Below are 955 nucleotides of genomic sequence, written 5' to 3'. Positions count from 1 at the left end.
ACACTCAGGGTCAGGGGAAAATCCAATATATATCTGGTGATATCTCGGGTGCTATTACAGATAGAGCAATAAATCAAAGTGCATTGTCTGTAGGAGGCCCTGGCGCATGAATCTGTGCAACGGGAACGACCTCGGACCACCAGGGGCCGAGAAAACCATAGTCTCATGGGGCCGGACACTCAGGGTCAGGGGAAAATCCAATATATATCTGGTGATATCTCGGGTGCTATTAGAGATAGCGCAATAAATCAAAGTGCATTGTCTGTAGGAGGCCCTGGCGCATGAATCTGTGCAGCGGGAACGACCTCGGAACACCAGGGACCGACAAAACCACCGTCTCATGGGGCCGGACACTCAGGGTCAGTGAAAAATCCAATATATATGTGGTGATATCTCGGGTGCTATTACAGATAGCGCAATAAATCAAAGTGCATTGTCTGTAGGAGACCCTGGCGCATGAACCTGTGCAGCGGGAACGACCTCGGACCACCAGGGGCCGAGAAAACCACAGTCTCATGGGGCCGGACGCTGAGGGTCAGTGAAAAATCCAATATATATCTGGTGATATCTCGGGCGCTATTAGAGATAGCGCAATAAGCCAAAGGGAATTATCTGAGAGGAGGCCCTGGCGCATGCATCTGTGCAGCGGGAACGACCTAGGACCACCAGGGGCCGAGAAAACTACCGTCTCATGGGGCCGGATACTCAGGGTCAGGGGAAAATCCAATATAGATCTGGTGATATCTCGGGTGCTATTACAGATAGCGCAATAAATCAAAGTGCATTGTCTGTAGGAGACCCTGGCGCATGAACCTGTGCAGCGGGAACGACCTCGGACCACCAGGGGCCGAGAAAACGACCGTCTCATGGGGCCGGACGCTCAGGGTCAGTGAAAAATCCAATATATATCTGGTGATATCTCGGGTGCTATTACAGATAGCGCAATAAACCAAAG

Source organism: Nomia melanderi, unplaced genomic scaffold (assembly GCF_051020985.1).
Source record: "Nomia melanderi isolate GNS246 unplaced genomic scaffold, iyNomMela1 scaffold0014, whole genome shotgun sequence".
NCBI classification, from domain to species: Eukaryota; Metazoa; Arthropoda; class Insecta; order Hymenoptera; family Halictidae; genus Nomia; species Nomia melanderi.
Note: the sequence above shows the minus strand (reverse complement) of the source record.